This window comes from Mustela erminea, chromosome 8, assembly GCF_009829155.1.
Source record: "Mustela erminea isolate mMusErm1 chromosome 8, mMusErm1.Pri, whole genome shotgun sequence".
Classification (NCBI taxonomy): Eukaryota; Metazoa; Chordata; class Mammalia; order Carnivora; family Mustelidae; genus Mustela; species Mustela erminea.
Genome location: NC_045621.1, coordinates 47,840,454 through 47,858,609, shown reverse-complemented (window position 1 = coordinate 47,858,609; position 18,156 = coordinate 47,840,454).

Sequence of the window (18,156 nt, the reverse complement as noted above, 5' to 3'; positions counted from 1 at the left end):
TGCATTTTGTGTCCTCTTCAAAAGTCTTCCCTATCCCAAGAACATTAAATGATTTCCTTTACTATCCTATATAAGCTGCATTAGTTTGAGTTTCATATTGAGATCTATAATGTACCTGGAATTAATTTTTGTATATGGTGTGAAATAGGATTTAACTTTCTTTTTTCCTTGTTATCTGCTTAGTGTTTTGGTAAAAATATCTACTTAAAATAATTCCATTTTTTGAAAAGTCCATTCTTGACCATCAGCCTATGGATCACTTTTAACATAGATCAAGTCTCTGTATATGCATTGTTCCCTTTTTGGACTCTCTATTGAGTCTTTTAATCCATAAAAATAATGTGTCTTCCCACCGTTTAATTCTCCTTAAATTTATCTCTACACACACCTAAGTGTGTGTAGGTGATCTTTCACATTTTTAGTTAGACTTATTATCTCAATGGGAAGGCTGTGAGCTTTTTCCCATTGAGGATGATATTTGCTGTGGGTCTTTCATAGATAGATTGTATGAAGTTCAGGAATGTTCCCTCTATCCCTATACTTTGAAGTGTTTTAATCAAATCAGAAACGGATGCTGGATTTTGTCAAATGCTTTTCCTGTATCAATTGAGAGGACCATGTGGTCCTTCTCTCTTCTCTTATTGATTTGTTCTATACCATTGATTGATTTGCGAATGTTGAACCATCTTTGTAACCCAGGGATGAATCCCACCTGGCCATGGTGTATAATCTTTTTAATGTGCTGTTGGATCCTGTTTGCTAAGATCTTGTTGAGAATCTTAGCATCCATATTCATCAGTGATATTGGTCTGAAATTCTCCTTTTTGGTGTGGTCTTTGCCTGGTTTGGGGATCAGGGTAATGCTGGCTTCATAGAAAGAGTCTGGAAGTTTTCCTTCTGTTTCAATTTTTTGAAACAGCTTCAGGAGAATAGGTGTTATTTCTTCTTTGAAAGTTTGGTAGAATTCCCCAGGGAATCCATCAGGTCCTGGGTTCTTATTTTTTGGGTGGTTTTTGATCACTGCTTCAATCTCGTTACTAGATATTGGTCTATTCAGATTGTCAATTTCTTCCTGCTTCAATTTTGGGAGTTTATAGTTTTCTAGGAATGCATCAATTTCATCTAGGTTGCTTAACTTATTGGCATATAACTGTTGATAATAACTTCTGGTGATTGTTTCTACTTCCTTGGTGTTAGTTGTCATCTCTCCCTTTTCATTCATAATTTTATTAATTTGAGCTTTCTCTCTTTTCTTTTGGATTACTAAATAGTTAATATTTTGGTTATTATAAAGGTATTTTTAAAGTTTATTTCTGTTTAATCTCTACACCCAACAGGGGTCTTGAAATCATGACCCTGAGATCGAGAGTTGCATTCTCTTTGATTTTTCTTTTCTTAGAGATCCTTGCTGGTATGTAGAAACAATTAATTTTTGTATATTGACTTTCACACATCAACCTTGGCAAAGTCACTTATTATTTTAAGGATTCACATATACATTTTTTTTTTTTACTTTTCTAATTATGCGGTCAGATCAAATGCAAATAATGACATATTTGGTCTTTTTAAATACTATATCTTTATTTATTTTTATTAGCTAACTGAAGTAGCTAGGAGTGCCAATATTTTGTTAAATAGAAGTCATATGCCTAATCTGAGAGAAAGCTTTCAACATTTCACCATTAGATGTGGTATTTGCTTTAAGTATTTTGTAAATATTATATATCAGGTTAATGAACTTCCTTTTTATTCTTGGTGTTCTTCCTATGGTAAGAATTATTAATTTTAAATCATAAAAGGATGCAAAATTTTATCAACTGCTATTTTAGGGTATCTATTGAAATGAATATATTATTTCTATCTTTTATTGTATTAATTTGATGAATTACATTGATTCTCTTTTTTTTAAAAGATTTTATTTATATATTTGAGAGAGAGAGAGAGTCAGAGAGAGCATGAGAGACGAGAAGGTCAGAGGGAGAAGCAGAACTCCTGACAGAGCCAGGAGCCCGATTTGGGACTCAATCCTGGGACTCTGGGATTACCATCTGAGCCAAAGGCAGTGGCTTAACAATTGAGTCACCCAGATGCCCCACATTGATTGATTCTTGAATGTTAAACCACCCTTGCATTAACAGAATAAATCTAAAGTTGTTGTGATATACTGGAATTTTTGTATGCTGCAAGACTTAATTCATGAGTTTGGTTGCCCTAATACTTTTCTCTAATATCCTTGTTAGGTTTTAAAATCAAGGTTATGCTAGCTTTGTAACAGAAGTTGGGGAGTATTCATTCCTTTTTTCTGGAAGAGTTTGTGTAAGATTAGTATTATTTCATTCTTTTTTTTTTTTGTAAAGATTTTATTTATTTATTTGACAGACAGAGATCACAAGTAGGCAGAGAGGCAGGCTGAAAGAGAGAGAGGAAGAAGCAGGCTCCCTGCCGAGCAGAGAGCCCGATGCGGGACTCGATCCCAGACCTTGAGATCATGACCTGAGCCGAAGGCAGTGGCTCAACCCACTGAGCCACCCAGGCGCCCCAGTATTATTTCATTCTTAAATATTTAGTAGAACTCACTAGCGAAGCTATCTGATCCTAGAATTTCATTGGGGGGATAATTTTAATTACATAAGCAACATATTTATGAGTTAAGAACAATTCAGTAGGTTATTTCTTATAGTTTAATTTTGGTTAAGTATTTTTGTTTCCCTAGAAATTTTTACATTTCATCTAAATTTTTTTCACAATATTCTCTCATGGTGGATTTAATGTCTGTAGGATTTGTAGTGATGTCCCCTGCTCTCACCTCTGATATTATTCATTTTTACCTTCTCTCATATTGTCTTCATTAATCTCATCAGAAGTTTGCCAATTTTTTATAACTTTTCAAAGAACAAATTTGTTGATTCTGTCAATTACGACCTTTTTTTTTTTTTTTTTTGCTAATTTCTGCTTTTATCTACTTTCTTGTTCATTTTGCTTTGTTTGGATTAAATTTGCTGTTCTCTTTCGATAGTCTTGCTCCAAACATTTCAGACTGGTATATAAATATTCTAAAGCTTATAATGCTCAAATTGCTATTGATTAAAATATACTATCTATATAAAATATCCTTAAGATGCTAATATTTTAGAATATTTGTAGAGCCATGGCCATTATATAACTAAAATTCAGCAAAATATGAAGGTGTCTAAATTTAAATATCATTGTACATGTTTGAGCATTCTGTTTTGGAATGACAGTGTTTGGATAGTTATAAAATAAAATCATGCCTATACCATAATTATATTTTTTCAGAAAAAAATTTTATTCTTTTCAGCAAAACTATTAATTATATTAGTATAATTTTAAAAATTATATAATTAGCTTTCTATTGACAAATTTAACCTTTTTTCTTGAAATATAACAGTCTTCAGATGGTTTTAAGTTAACCTCAATTTGGAGAAATTTTATTGCATTGAGACTACAGCAACTGGAACTGTCGATTGTCAAATTTAACCAAGAATTATACATACCATGTTTAAGTGTTACAGTAGAGCTGTGTTTGATAGATTACCTCAAAAAATTACAAAATATTTAATTTCATAAGGTAAATTATTATCACAAATGTTGCAATTTGCCCTATCTCTAAATATTCTCTAGATCTAAATAGTAATATAAAGAATCAGTATTCCTCATATCATCTGCAAACATAAGCTCAAAATGAATCATATTCCTCAAGAGCTAAAAACATAAAACTCTTAAAAAATACATAGCAGCAAATCTTTGTAATCTTGGGTTAGGCAAAGACTTCTTAGTTATAGCACAAAAAGCACAAGTATTAATAAAATATAGATAACTTGAGCCTCATCAAACTTAAAAACATTTGTGCTTCAAAGGACACCATTGAGAAAGTGAAACAACCACATAATGGGAGAAAATATTTTCAAATCATCTGTGTAGTATGGGACTAATGTCTAGAATATGAAAATAACTATTTGACTCAATAATAAAAAGATAATCTAATTTTAAAAATAGATTAAGGATCTGAATAGACATTTCTGCAAAGAAGATAAGCCATGGGCATAAGCACACAAAAAGATCTCAACATCATTAGCCATTAAAGAATGCAAATAAAACCTATAATGAGATACCACATTATACCTACCAGGATGGCTATAATAAAAAAGGCAATAATAACAATTGTTTGCAAGGATAAGGAGAAACTGGACCTTTCATACACTGTTGCTGGTAATGCAAAATAGCAAGCCTCTTTCAAAAATTTTAGCAGTTCTTCAAAAGGTTAAACATAGCCTTACCACATCACCCAGCAATTCTATTCTTAGGCATATACCCAAGAGAAATGAAAGCATATGTCCATGGAAAAACTTGTCCATTAATGTTAAGAGCAGCATTATTCATAATAGCTAAAAAATGGAAACAACCCAAAATGCCCATCAACTTATAAATGGATAAAAAAAACATGTGGTATATCCATGCAATAGAATACAATTTAGCAATAAAAATAAAGCTCTAACACATGCTACAACATGGATAAACCTTAAAAAACATTTTGCTAGGGGTGCCTGGGTGGCTCAGTGGGTTAAAGCCTCTGCCTTCAGCTTGGGTCATGATCCCAGGGTCCTGGGATTGAGCCTTGCATCGGTCTCTCTGCTCAGCAGGGAGCCCGTTTCCCTTCCTCTCTGTCTGCCTGTCTCTCTGCCTACCTGTGATCTCTGTCTGTCAAATAAATAAATAAAATATTTAAAAAAATTTTTTGCTAAGTATAAGAATCAGTATCCAGCTTTATGTATGTTTCATCTACAATATGGGGAAGAAGTGTCTTCCTTAGGCTGTATGCTTTGAGGATTCTTGTGGTCCTCCTTGTCTCATAAATCTATTGAAGGTTTGGCTCAATGTCTCAACCACTCAGCTATTTTTCTTAACCCAGAATCAGCAGAGGTCTCTATTTTTCCCTCTCTTCCAAAACATTGGCTTTTTGATCTATCACAATCTTGTTATAATCCCAATGGTTGTAATCAGATTTTTTTTTTTTTACTTTTACCAGATTTTCAGAACAGTTGTTGAACTGTTGAACATTTACTGAAATCCTCTCTTCTGATAATACCTTAAAAGAAGATTAATTTCATCATGTGTTGTCATGTCATTTCCATGCTTTAATGACATTTTTGTTATCCCTAGGATTACAATATGATTTTTCAAGTAGTTTACAGTCTCAAGACTGTCCCCTGCTCCTGACCAAGACCATTACAAATGCTCTACCAGAAAGGACAGTAATCTTGTTTGCACAGTGTTTCCCAGAGTTTGGGGGTTAGGGGTGACAGCAAATCACTGGTGGTACCCATTTAGGGTGATAAACACATGCAGCCATTATTTATTCATTTATTGCTTTTTGATTATGCAACATTAAATTTCTTTCTTTCTTATGGTACCAGAGCTCCAATTTCCTTTGGAAGAATAAAACTTCTCTCCTTCTAATATTCAGGGTTCTCCAGAGAAACAGAACCACTTATACATATAAAAAGATTTGTGATAAGATATTGGCTTGTGTAATTATGGAGGCTAAAGTCCCACAATCTGCCCTCTGGAAGCTGGAGACCCAGGAAACCCAGTGATGTAGTTCAAAGGCCAGAGAGCTGCAGAGCCAGAGGTGTAGATTCTAGTCTGACTCTGAATATCTAAGAACCAGGAGCACTGAGAGCAGGAGAAGATAAATGTCCTGGCCTAAACTATGGGGCAAAAGGAAATTCAACCTTCCTCAGTCTTTTGTTCTATTCAGACCCTCAGCAGATTGGATAATGCTTACCCACATTGAAGAAGGCCATCTGCTTTATGCAATCCACCAATTCAAATGCTAATCTCTTTCAGAAACATCCTCATAGACACCACAGAAATAATCTTTAACTATATTATCTGAACAACCCATGGAATAGTCAACTTGACACACAAAATTAACTGTCACTTTCCCATTGCATACATTCTTGGGGAATTGTTGCTCAACTTCATTGCCCTCACTGTTATTCAATCTTGACCATGGAGATACAAATTATGTATGTGGAGTGGTAGACAGTGGGACTGATTCAGAAATAACTTTCCAGTAATCAGTTCACATTATCTACTTCATGTTCTCCCAATATTGGTTTTTGTAGCTTGCAATAAAAAACAAAACAAAGCAAAAAAAAAAAAATAGTAACAATGGTATTTATTCAAAAAATAAGAATATGATTCAATTTATAATTTTCCTCTAAAATGACCATATCAAAAAGAAATAAGCAGTTTGGGTGCCTGGATGGTTCAGTCAGTTGAGAGTCAACTCTGTTTCAGCTCAGGTGGTGATCTCATGGGTCAAGAGACTGAGCCCTGCATTGGGCTCCCCAATCAGCAGGGAGTCTGCTTGAAGATTCTCTCCCTCTGCCCCTCCCCCGACTCTCTCTCTTTCAAATAAACAAATAAATCTTTTAAAAAACAGAATCAGTTTAATAATGACTTAACTTTAAAACTCCTGTAACACATATTGATCTCCATTTCTAGAACTAACAAAAAGGTGCAGCTTCAAGCTTAGAATTTAGGGCAAACAATAGCACACCAGTAGAATTTAATGAAATTGTTTAAATTTTACATTTCTTTCTATATATATAAGGTGTCACAGGTTTTGAGTATATGATATTTGACATACAATTATTTTTAAAAACACAATTTAAATAATAATAATTTTAAAAATTGAACAGTTGAAGGTTGATGTGAAAAAAATCAGAACATGTTTTTTGAAAATGACTCAAGTTTGGGAAACACAGACCAACTGAAGGAATCTGGTCAGTGGCCAGTTCAGTGGTTAGTCTAATCCACTCTTCATCATTACTCCCACAGTCAAATCTTTTTTTCTTAAAGTCCCCTTCAAAAAAGTCCCAACTTATTTTATTAAAGCTTGTTCCCTACTTTCTTAAATTTCTTTCCTCAGTGTCTTCTTTGGGGTTCTCAGATTGACTTAGTCTAAGTTCTAAATAATTAAGGCTGACTTAATACATGACAGAATAGATTCTGGTGTGGTTGGTTAAAACAGCAGACACTCCAAGTCATCATAAAAGGAAAGCCTTTTAAGGCAGTTTATTTTTAATGTATACATTAGAGAAAAAATGATTTCAAATGATTTTATGTGCACGAGGCCACCCTTCCAAGCCCAATGAATCCAATCATCCACAAATAACCTAACTACATCCCAGCCATTGCACAATTCTCAAACTCATTTCAAGACAAACTCAACTCAAGACAGGCACTTTGAATGCACAGAAACTTTTAAGATGCAAATGACTGCAGGCTCTATCTTTCCTAGTTACATAAAGCTCTTCTGAACGTGGCTGTTCTTTATATCCCTGTATACAATTTCTCTATATTCCTTCCACTCTCTCCCTACTTTTTTGCTATGTTTTTCTTGGCTCTTAACTTCTTTATACCCCTTCTGTTTTTCATTTGTGGTGATGAAATCAATAATTAGACTACTATGTGAGTCCAAATAAAGTCTTTTTTTTTTTTTAATTGAGGATTAAACCAAGGCTTTGTTTTCATTTCTTTTCTTCACCAGTCTTTAACAGCATTTCATCAGTGATTTTATCAGAATACTCAATACTTATAACACTGACAATCTCATTTCCAAAGTTGGGGCTTTTCATGTGGGCTGTGCTTGGCACTGCACTCTGCCTGATTGGATTTTATTTAATCATTTTGGCTTCAACGGACATTGGGAGGCAGGAAACCAGCAATCAGCCTGCCATGAATTTGCCATGGGACCACATGCTGTTGCAGAAACAACCATATAAATTTGCTGAGGAAAGACAAATTCACAGCAGGCAGATTACAGCAGCCTGGTCCCCATGAACTAGCCAGACTCCAGGGAAAATGGAGTCTGAGGTAGAGCATAGAATGAAGAATATACCCATTTCACAAGCAGGATTTACAGCACTTCAATCAATAAAGGAAGGAAGGCAGTGTGACAAGATAAAAATAGCTCTGGGCTAGGAGTTATGAAGACTGGGTTTGAGACCATGCTCTGCCATTGAATAGTTGTGTGGTTTGGGTTAATCATGCAACTCCCAAGCCTTAGTTTCCTTTTCTGAAAATGGGAATAATAACCACTGTCATGAATGATTTAGCACAGTTGTGAAGGTCAAATATAAAAGTGTTTATGATAATTGCCTTGTGTAATATAAAACTTTATATGAACATAAAATGGCCAAATTAATCATTATTTCAAAATTAATTATATTAATAATAGCAATAATAACAAATACTTTGCCCCTAAGTTGGGCAAATAGCTATTAGTATTTAAGCAGGATTAGCATAAAAATAAATGTAAATGTCATCTAAATCATAGAGGAACACATTGTTCTTTCATTTTCAAATAGGATTTCTTCATGATGGATCATTATTAAAGAGTTTCTGAGAGAAAAAAAAAAAAGTCCACGGGAGAAATAGAAGTGGAATAAGCTGATTTTAACATGAAAAATGGCTATTTTTATGTATGGTTACAAAGACTCTCCTTTTCTAGATTCTCACCGTATATTCCTCTTCCCAGAGAGATCTACTCATTTTCTGCATTTTAACAACACTGCTGTTTTCTGAACAGTTTTAGGATACTGAGAAGTTGAAGTAAAAAATCATTAGATATATTTATGAAATTCAGACATGGCCACTAATAAAATGAGAGAATAAACAAGCAAACTTTAAACAACAGGATATATACTATTCTCCAAAGGTCCAGAACAGTGAGCCCATTTGGCAGGCAGAAACAGAACCAGACAATAAAAAAAACAATTAAAAAATAAAAAAATAAAAAAAACAAAAACCTAAAACCATGTGTATAGACTAACTTGGTTAGAAAGTTTTGAAATAGTCATCAGATGAACCACCACAATACTACCAATTTTTTAAAGCTATTTAAAAATTAAGTTGAATGTAAAGTAAGTTATCACAACATGGTGTGTGTGTGTGTGTGAGAGAGAGAGAGAAAGAGAGAGAGACAGTCTGGTTAATCTAGAACACAGGACAAATAATAAAAGAACAGGTCTTCAAAAACATGTGATTATTCAATAAGTAGTATTTGCTTCAAACTATTTTGATAAAAATATGGTTATATCATCTTTCTTTGGTTATTGACTGATTAAAACCCATACAGTATAACTTCCTGTATCCTTATCTTTCAAAACTATCCCTTATAAACAGGATTTGGTTTTAAGAAAACAAAAATCTAGCCTGGTAATCTTTTTCTTATAACTGGAACATTTAATCCATTTATATTTAATGTAAATTAATTTGCAGCTTTTTAAACTTTAAATTTTGAAATAATTACAGATTCACAGGAAGTTGTGAGGATAATACAGAAAAGACCCCTGTACCCTTTATTCAGTTTATGTCTTATGTAATTATACTATAATATTCAAACCAAGAATTTGACATGATTACAATGTGTGTGCATGGTATGTAACTTTATTACATGTGTGATTTGTGCAACCACAACTGCAAACAAAACACAACTATTCCATCACCACAAAGATTTCTCTCATGCTACCCCTTTATAGTCACAGCCATCCTTCACCCCACTAAACTAGACCTAACCCATGGTAATCACTAATCTGTTTTCTAACTTTATAACTCTGTCATCATGAGAATGTTATATAAGTGGAATCATACAGTATGTAACCTGAGACTTTTTTCCCCCAGTAAACACAATGCTCTTGATCTATCTAAGTTATTGAATGTTTTAATAGTTTCTTGATTTTTACAGCTGAGCAGTATTCCATGGTATGGATGTACCACAGTTTAACCATTCACGCACTGAAAAATATTTTGGTAGTTTCCAGTTTGGGTTTATTATAAACAAAATGCTATGAAAAATCAAGTATAGTTTTTTTGTGTGGAAATACTTTCATTTTTCTGGAATAAATGCCTGGCAATGCAATTGATACTAGGAATGGCAAGTATATGTTTAATTTGCCAAATGATTTTCCAGAGTGACTATACCATATTACTTTACCATTAATGAGATATTTCATTTCTCTACATACTTGCCAGCATTTGGCATTGTCACTTTTTATCTTAGCAATTCTAATAGGTATGTAGTAATGCCCCACTCTGGTCCTAATTTGTTTCCCTAAAGGCCAGTCGTGCTGAACATCTTTTCATGTGCTTATTTGTCACTCATATATCCTCTTTGATGAAATGTCTCCCCATATCTCTTGCTTCTTTTCTAACTAGAGTGTTTTATTCTTGATTCTTCTATATTCTAGATATGAATTCTTTGTAAGATATATAGTTTGTAAGTATTTTCTCCTGGTCCATAGCTTGTCTTTCAATCCTCTTCACATGGTTTCTGCACAGCAGAAGTTTTTAATTGTGATAAAATGTTATTTATCAATCTTTTTTCTTTATGGATCTTGCTTTTGATGCCATGTCTAAGAACATTTCACCGAGCCTTAAGTCCTCAAGATCTTATTCTATGTTATCTTCTATCAGCTTTATGTTTATATGTTTTACACTTAAATCTCTGATCCATCTTTAGTAAATTTTTATATGAGGTTTAGGTTCTTTTTTATGGAGTGGGATATGGATATTCAATTAGCCAGCACCATTTGTTAAGAAGATTAATTTTCACCCATTGAATTGCTTTTGAGCTTTGTTCAAAATCAGCTGGCAGTACTGGTGTGGAGCTATTTCTGGGTTCACTATTCTATTCCATTGATCTAAATATCCATTCCTCTATCAATACCACAGTCTTTATTATAGCTATATAATAAGTTTCTAAATCAGATAGAATGATTCCCTCACATTGTTCTTTATCAAAATTGTTTTAGCTACTCAACTTTACATTTCTATGTAAAATTTTAAATCTACTCTATTACTCTTTTTTTTAAACTATTTATCCCACCTGTTCTATGTCCTTGTTTTGCTGTGTTTATTTAGTTATTTATTTCTTTACTTTTTTCTTCTGGGATTATCTTCTATTACTTTAACACATGCTTCCTTACATGGAAGTTATATGTTTTTTTGTTGTTGTTTTTTTGTTTTTTACTCATTTTTCAATGCTTCCTTAGAGACTTATAAAAATTTATTTCTATTTTATTCTCTTCATAGACAATGTAATAATTATTTAAATACTTTATTTCATTTTCCCAACTACTGCACTGTTGTTATAATTTAATTTTCTCTATATGACAAAGAATTTTATTTTATTTTATTTATTTGACAGAGAGAGACAGTGAGAGAGAGAGAACAGAAACAGGGGGAGCAACAGATGGAGAGGGTGAAGCAGGCTCTCCACTGAGCAGGGAGCCCAATGTGGGGGTTAAGACCTGAGCCAAAGGCAGACGCTTAAAGACTGAGCCACCCAGGAGCCCCATATGACATAAAATTTTATTATTTTATAGAGACAATATTAATTTATTAACTACATAATAATTAATTATTTAGCCTTTCTTGTTTCTCCTGGAATCATCTCTGAGGTTCTACATGGAGTCATTTTTCTTCTGCCTATAGATTGCTATTGTTTTCATTGTGGATCTGCTGGTGAAGAAACATCGATTTTGTTTGATTGAAAATGTTTTAACTTCACCCTCATTTTCTAAGCATTTTTCCACAAAGTATTGATTTATTTATTATTATTTTTTTCAATCAGCTATCATGATTGGGAATGTATCATTCCTCCTGGCTATCATTTCTGTTAAGTCAGCTTTCAGCCTTATTGTTGATTTTTTACATTTACTTTGTCTTTTTACTACCAATAACAGTCCCTATCCACAGATGATTTTAAAAATTTTTCTTTACCTTTTTTATTTGGTAATTTTACTTTTCCACATGTAGATATGCTTTCTAAAAAAATTATGCTGCAAAAGATTTTCAGGCTATTTTATGTACTTTCATCAGTTTTCAAAAGTTCTCAGCTATTCTCTTTTCTAATATTGCTTTTGCCCTGTATTCTCTCTCCTTTTCTTTCTTTCCTGTATATGCTGTTTCTTTAGTCTCGCCATACTATATTCTATATATCATCTTCTGATCTATATTTCATTTTGCCAATTCCTCCTTTAGTTCTAATATGCAACTAAACCCATCCACTTAAAGTTTCTTTTTTTTTTAATTTTTTTTGTGCCAGAGTTCTCACTTTTGTCTTTTTTCTCTTTGAACAATAGAAAGAATAGTTAAAGGCTCATGTCTGAAAACAGCAGTATCTGAAACCCTGATGACCTATTTCTATCATCTGGTGTTTTCATTCATTTATATTCATGCTATCTTGTCTTTTTGTGTATATGAATTTTTAAAAAATTATGTGCCAGACACTTTATTTGTAGTTTTGTTTGTAGAAATAAATTGAGGACCAGGATAGGATACTCTACCAGGAAGTGTTTTTGTTAATTTCTATTAGGTGCCTACGAGTACCTGCAATCTGGGATAACCTCAATTCAATTATAGGGATTAAGAGGATCCTAAAAGGAGCTACAGTTTCTGTGAGAACTTGCTTACTTTCAATCTACCTATCTCCTAGGGGGCAGCCCTTTGGGGGTCCTCAGGAAATCAAGGTCCAGCAGGATCTCCCCTTTGACTGAACTTGAGAGTCTTAGTTCTTTTAGCCCTTTAAATCTGTCAGATGTGCTGTTCAGTCTCTCTCCTGTCCATCTGAACCAACAAAAGTGGCCATAAACACTGGTCTCTATTCTCCATTTGCTCTTGTTCTCTCCTATTTTTAACCCCTAAATCCAGTAGGCTCATTGTCTTATCTACTTCACTCCTATTCATGAGGCAGTTTTTATTTCAGTCTTTGTTTGACCATTGTCATTTTTCAATAGGTTCAAGCTCAGTAAAGAAAAAAAAAATGTTATTTTTTGATTCATTAAAAGCCTCCAAAAGGCTAAAAACTTCTCTTATTATAATTCATTCTGTGATAGAAGCTCTTCATCCTAATCTACACCAGTGCTATCACCCCAGTGTTATGCTTATAGCTTGAAGCAATAATACTGATATATCCAACCACATGCTTTTTTCCCTCTACATAGCCATATTCCATTTACAGCCTAGGATTAATGACATGTTTTGAGTCACAGTAAACTAAAAACAATGAATGTGAAGGAATTTTTCCAATGACACAGAGAAACAGGATCATGGAATGGTACAAATCAACTGAATAAGCTGTACATTCTGTCCACAGCTATATCATCAAAGTTTATCTTCTCTAAGCGAAGTAATCAAACTGTTAACTATATTTTACTTTTTCATAGTATGTAGGTTTTTAAAATAAAATATTACAAAGCCACCAATTGACACCTGATTTCATTTAAGCCAAGGGAAATATTTCCCTAACTCTGCTTGGACAAAAGGGTCTGAATACTATGAACAAGGTAGTTCAGACCTAGTCCCTAAACCCACAAACTACCTTTATATACACATAACCAGAAATAAAGCTATTTTTTATCTTAAAATGTTTCCATGACCCATGAGATTTATTTTTTTTTTCTGAGAACTTCTGGTTATTTGCAACTATTTCTGGGCCACAATATCACTCCAATAGAGTGTTTTGGCAACAACCTCTGTTGTGGTCAGCAACTCCTTCTGCAGCTGGGATTTCTTGAAAGAAGTGAGTAGCATTTGCCTTATAATGCTTCAGCAACAAAACAAGCAAAACGTTCATGGGAATCAGATAGTCCCAAAGCTTAACCCCTCTCTCTCCTTCCTTCCCCTCCTTCATGTGATCAAGGAGGTCAAAGCCACTGGTGCACATTTTAGCAAGTATGTCATTCACAGTGGGGCTAATACATGGATACAGTCCTAACCACTAAGCCCTGAAACAGATCGTGGGAAACTTCCTGAGTACAGTGACTGTGGGACTAATAACCTGGGTGTCACAAGTTGGAGGACTTGTCATAGCTCAAGACTATATCCCCCTGTATTCCTCAGGGTGGATATGCTCATGTACATGCGTTTGTTGGGGAATGGTTCAGCTATATAATTTGACCAAAGACAACAAGGCCATGGATTAAATAAACATAAATATCTAGCTTGGCCTTAACTATAGACAACAAAACAGAGCAAAACCAAACAACAACAACAACAACAAAAAAATCACACAATTTTTCCTGGATAAGTAGTAATTCATAGTAAGCCAGAGGTGGTTAAGACTTACAAGGTAAAAGTCACAGCAAGCATTTAAAATGTGGAAGTCATATCTGGCTAATCCAACTTGAACAAAGTCACTATAAGAAATCAATATTATTAGATGATATGGGATGCCTGGGTGGCTCTGTTGGTTGTGTCTGCTTTTGACTCAGGTCATAATCCCAGGGCCCTGGGATCAAGTCCCACAAAGGGCTACCTGTGCAGTAGAGACTGCTTCTCCCTCCCCCTCTCTCTCTGCCCCTTATCTGCTTGTGCTCTCTCTCTGGAATAAATAAATAAAATCTTAAAAAAAATAAAAAGAAACCAATGTAAATATCTGGAAAATACTTCAATATTTGCAAAAAAATGAAATGTAGACTGATTAAAATTTAACCTAATACCCCCAAATATTCTTTCTTCTACTGATGCTCAAACAACAAAATAACCAAAGAAACGTCTTTGAGTCACTGTAACTTTAAATAAATATCTTGTTGAAATCATAGATTTGGAAACATCCTGTGAAAAATATCCTGTGGAGTCCTATAGATAATATTCATTGAAGCCTGAAAAACAAGCTGTAAGTTTTTTGTTTCTTTTAAAAAATACTAATCTTTTATTAATGATATTTTTATGTGAGCCTAAAAAACTTCCTCTCGGTATCAAGCCCCTCTTGCAAACATCTGCCTTCACTTTGAGGGAGCAGTGATATTACCACCCCCAGTGGTCCCCAGTGAGGGTCAAACACTTCCATTTTGATGACCAACAGTTTTCAAAACCCACATTAGGCAAAAGGGCATTTCTCAGAAGGAAAACATGCTGTTAGCTCTGACAAAGACCTGTCTGTGAGGTCGCCTCCTATTTGAATTGCCCCATAGCAAGACAGATGGTAGGAGAGGAAGTTAGAAAATCTTTCTCATCCAGATCTACTTTTGGTTACTTCCTCTGCGTGCTTCCAACACAGCTGCACAGAATAAAACAAAAAGAGGAAATGGGGACACCCCGACTGAATATTATTGCCTTTAGCAAAAACTTTCAGAAAACCCTCTCAGGAACCCCTGACATCACAGAGATGTGTCATCTTCCTTACAGGACTTTACTTCACAAGCAGGATTTATGCAATTTCTTTCTTTCTTTCTTTCTTTCTTTCTTTCTTTCTTTTTAAGATTTTATTTATTTATTTGACAGAGATCACAAGTAGGCAGAAAGGCAGGCAAAGAGAGAGAGAGGAGGAAGCAGGCTCCCCGCTAAGCAGAGAGCCCGAGGTGGGGCTTGATCCCAGGACTCTGGGATCATGACCTGAGCCGAAGGCAGAGGCCTTAACCCACTGAGCCACCCAGGCGCCCCGGATTTATGCAATTTCTACTGTAGACAGTTAATGCCAAAACAAAGCTAGGGTTCAAGGCAGTAACTTAGGAAAAGGCAATACTCAGGCAAAGTCTTTTGAGAAATTAAAAGGTTAGTTAACTCAACCAACTTTCCTTTTTCTTTTTCCTTTTTTTTTTTTTTAATTTCTTTTCAGCGTAACGGTATTCATTGTTTTCGCACCACACCCAGTGCTCCCTGCAATCCTTGCCCTCTCTAATACCCACCACCTGGTTTCCCCCAACCTCCCACCTCCTGCCCCTTCAAACCCTCAGATTGTTTTTCAGAGTCCATAGTCTCTCATGGTTCACCTCCCCTTTCAATTTCTCTCAACTCCCTTCTCCTCTCTAACTCCCCATGTCCTCCATGTTATTTGTTATGCTCCACAAATAAGTGAAACCATATGATAACTGACTCTCTCTGCTTGACTTATTTCACTCAGCATAATCTCTTCCAATCCCGTCCATGTTGCTACAAAAGTTGGGTATGGAGGCATAATACTCCATAGTGTATATGGACCACATCTTCCTTATCCATTCGTCCGTTGAAGGGCATCTTGGTTCTTTCCACAGTTTGGTGACCATGGCCATTGCTGCTATAAACATTGGGTTACAGATGGCCCTTCTTTTCACTACATCTGTATCTTTGGGGTAAAAAACCAGTAGTGCAATTGCAGGGTCATAAGGAAGCTCTATTTTTAATTTCTTGAGGAATCTCCACACTGTTTTCCAAAGTGGCTACACCAACTTGTATTCCCACCAACAGTGTAAAAGGGTTCCCCTTTCTCTACATCCTCTCCAACACATGCTGTTTCCTGTCTTGCTAATTTTGGCCATTCTAACAACCACCTTTCCTTTTAACCAACCAAATAATGGAGAATTATCGTATCTCCAAATAATGGAGAATTCTTCAAACATGGAGAATTTGGTTCAGAGAAAGAGACACAGCAAAACTTGACCAAATCTCAGGGGCTTGGTGTCTTAATTCCACCTCTGTAATACTTGGGGTTATCTTCCAAATTTACATCCAAATAAAGAAAAGGGAGTTGGAGTTGATGATACTCACTGTTTCTGGACATCTGAGTCTGATGTTCCATGAAAACATAAAAGTAATATCTCTAGCTGTAACTCATTATTCTACTGACACCCAACCAATACTCCTCTTTCTCCAGTAATAACCTCAGGGTAGGATGCCACCAACTGTCTTGTTTCTATAGCTAGAAATCTGTTAGCCATCCTCTCCTTTTCTATTTTTTATAATATAGTCCTCCTTTAAGTGGTTCACCATCTTTTCATTATATAGTTTTAGTTTTTGAAAACCTAGTCCTACCAGCTTAATACCTGAATCCTTTCCTGAACCATCAATTTTTATCAATCTTCTCGGGCAGGTCCTTATCTCAGATTTTCCCTCTCTTATCAGAGCTTTTGCCAGTGTCTCCTAGCTGCTCTTCAGGCATTATGTTGCACTGTGTTGCATTCTCCTACAATCTAGCTTTTTCAAAGCCACCTGAGTTTCTTCTTTGAAGGTTCACACTGTACATCTCTCTCTTCTTACAATCCTTCAATCATTCCCCCACTGGACACAGAATGAAGTCAAGCTCTTTAGCACATTAGGCAGGGTTCTTCAGTGCCATTTCCCACAAATATTCTACCCACCCCGCAAAAACTCCTGATTTTCCATATTCTGCTGAATACTTTGTTCTGTATATACAGCATCCTAAAACCCTTGTTGATATAAATCTATCCCTCAAGACTTAGCATAAGCATTGCCCCTCATGCTCCTACAGCTAGCTACTCTGCCTCAGCTCTGTAGAGTCCATTGCTGGTATTTGCTTCAAAGAGGAGAAAGTTTAGCAGTGCAAAGAGACTTAAATGTTAGACATCCCTTCTTCTTTCTCTACATGAACAAAATTAAATTATATTCAAGAAGAAGATGAAGTAGTGGGATGCCTGGGTGGCTCAGCTGGTTAAGCGGCTGCCTCCGGCTCAGGTCATGATCCCAGCGTCCTGGGATCGAGTTCCGCATCGGGCTCCTTGCTCAGTCGGGAGCCTGCTTCTCCCTCTGCCTCTGCCTACCACTCTGTCTGCTTGTGCTCACTCTCGCTCCTCTCTCTCTCTGACAAGTAAATAAATAAAATCTTAAAAAAAAAAAAAAGAAGATGAAGTAGAAAAAGAACACACCATCCAGAAACAATAATGAGCTGACAATCACAATCCTTTAACTTGGTCTTGTTCAAAGACTTCATCTCCACGAGTATATTCAAAGGTATATTTATTTTATCGCCTCTTCAAGAAATAAATATTATAACTTCATAATTGAACACCCCTCTGAATATGACAGCATTCAGACAACTGTGCATTGAGTCCTAGAAAAATTAGTATAACTTATAAGTTCCCAGTGCTGAGGAAAAGAAAGCACACTGTTGAAACTCTGTCCCTGCTGTGTTATAGTTATGTTTGTTAATTAGTCTCAGGGAGCTAATTAGAAACATTCCTGGAAATCTAGCAATGATAGGAAGGTTACCTCTAAGAGATAAGAGAGAATGGTGCATAGATTGCTACAAGACCATGAGAAAGTTACTTAACTTTCTTGGGACTCAGCTTTCTATTTGACAATGTAGGGACAAAATGAGTAATGTCACAGTGGCTCCTTCTCCAGTCT